Source organism: Equus asinus, chromosome 12 (assembly GCF_041296235.1).
Source record: "Equus asinus isolate D_3611 breed Donkey chromosome 12, EquAss-T2T_v2, whole genome shotgun sequence".
Classification (NCBI taxonomy): Eukaryota; Metazoa; Chordata; class Mammalia; order Perissodactyla; family Equidae; genus Equus; species Equus asinus.
This window is the reverse complement of record NC_091801.1, coordinates 55,754,196-55,756,823: the sequence shown is the minus strand read 5'-3', so window position 1 is coordinate 55,756,823 and position 2,628 is coordinate 55,754,196.

The window sequence follows — 2,628 nt, the reverse complement described above, 5'->3', positions numbered from 1 at the left end:
TTTGTGAAAGAGGGATTCCTAATCAAATAATTTTGAAAAATGCAACAGGGAATATCTCATTCCTACAGATTTGCAGGAACATTTCTCCATTGGGTGTCTCCATAGAACCCTATTATGCAGTATTAGTCTTCCAAGAAACGTGCTTTGGGAAAAGCTATCTCAATGCCTATTGTAAATTAATATGGTGGTGATGACACCGGCAATATATGCATTAGTCATGGGCAATTGAAAGATTGTAAGCAACATACATACCACAGCATCAAGAGAAGGTTACATTCATAATTTATGAATCCCAAAGATATTATTCAACCTTTTATTACATCTTCTTGTCAGAAATAAGCAGCAGGATTCCTGCAATTTGAAAATGTTTCTCACAACATGCCTCCTTTATATGTCATTTATGTATCTGCCTGATGAGCTTGAATTTAGTAATCTGCAAGCCAACCTTACTGGCAGTGCTTAGGAATATTTAAATAGGTAAATACAACCTTCAATTTTACGGCAGTTATTTATTAAAGTATAGGTGTGAATCTAAAGATGCAGGAAGATAGCAACTGTACAGATTTGCAAAGGCACCAGGGGAGAAACGCTTGGCTGCTGACGGATCCACCTAAGTTAAGTTGACTGCTAGCATGTGATGTCTTCTCTGTGCCACTCCTGGCTTTAGATTTAGTGAGCAAAGGGTGCTTGTGTGGCACCAGGGCTCATGTCTCATTGAGTCATTGCTTTTGAAATAAAATCACTCTCCCTTGGACACAGCTGAAGACATTGGAATTCTTCTGTCTGCTTTTGTCATCAATTTTCTTCAGTTGGCATTGCCCCGTTGCTACCTGATAATACAATTTAATTTGTGAGGGGAAGAGAAATCATAGTTCTTGTTTCCTACCAAGGGTAAGAAGATTAGAAGAGCCACGCAGAGCCCCCGCTGTGGAGAGACTGCAAAGGTGTTATTAGATGGAGACAGTGCATAATTCTCATGCTCCTTGCAGCATCAGTGAGCAAATTGTATTTGTGGGCAGGTGCTTCTGAATAGCAGGATTGCCATGACTCTGTGTGGAGGACGAGGTCTGCATGATGCTTTGGCTTGCAGCCCTTCTCTGAGACAGCTTGGTGCAGGCACAGATGTCCCAAGTAGTGATGCGACAGAGCAGCCCTCATGCTGAGAAACACTGTATTGTCTGACTCTTTTCAACACCCTCTGCATGTGCTCTTGTATTTTTATATCCATTTAGCTCTCACACTTCACTGATCTTTTAAATTTGTAAATTAACAAAAGAGATGACTCTGTTTCATATGAACCTAAACTGAATTATCTACTAAAAGGAAGAAGGCTGCTATCTGAAGGGTGCATATGTGGGAAGAAGACCACCAGTTTATCCAGGCTTCAGTTAAAATGTCAATTGAGGACTTTAAAAATGCACCTGAATATTCTTTTCTATGATGTTAGAAAGTCACTGAAATAGAGTGGTTAAGAGAAAGCAAAAAACGAAGGATTTGGGGCTTGCAGCTCTGCTTTGAAGTGAGGCATTTCCAAACAGTTCCAGACATTCTAGGACCTTCCTTTCTTTGCCAATATACTCATTTGAGCTGGAAGTCTAAACTTCTGTGCTGTTAGAGATGATTTAGAATAAATGTGAACTTGGTTTTCAATAGTGTTTGGAAGTCACTAAAATAGTGTGAAGAGCAGTGAGGAAAAACTCTGGATTTATAATTCTACTTTTGCCACCAGTTACTTTGAAATGAGGATATTCTAAACAATGCAGACTTTTAGAGAAAAAACAGAAAGTACAAGTAACCCAGAAGATCAGTATGTAGAGTCATTCATGTTTATTCATTCACTAAATAAATATTAATAGCACATCTACCATGTTCCTATGAGAGTTATTAGGTGTAAAAAATAGATGAGTAAGAGGTAAAATTCTTGCCCTTAAGGAACTTACAGCCTTAGAGGAGAGACAAACAAGCAAAGAAATTACATCAATGTAATATAAAAGGAATTATAACAAGCACAAATCAGGCTATTCGATTTACAGAGGAAGTTACATCCCTCCTCTATTCAAAGGCACTGGATATCTTCATTCATGAATATATAATAACGGTCTTTGAAATCCTTGGATATTTTTATGGCAACGTTCTTTTTTTTACTTTTGCTTTAGATACATTCTCTGTATTTAGAATGCCCAACCTAGGATATTTATTTGAGTTTTTATTAGTTTTCATATTTTTCTTTTAGAGCAACTTGCCGTTCAGTTCATTAAATGCCATCACACACATAGGAGAAGATACATAGAATTTAAAAGTAAAAGATTCACAGCCCATTTTAAAGCAGTTGTCATCAAATGTTTATTTTTTTACATGGTATTAGGTAGAATAAGTTTAATATATTTTAATGGCTTAATGTAAAAAATAGATATGAGGCCATTTGCCCCAAATGTAGCCACACTGATCAAAACCAATAGTTACCTTTGTCTTTTCTTTTCTTCTTTATTTCTCTCACTCTCCTGCTTCCTTTCTTTCTTCCTCCCTTTTCTCTCCTCCCTTCTCCCTCATCTCTCTCTCTCTTTCTTTCTTTTTTATGCCATTTTTTTCTTTTCAAACTTGGTGACTAATCAGATTTATCAAAATAGC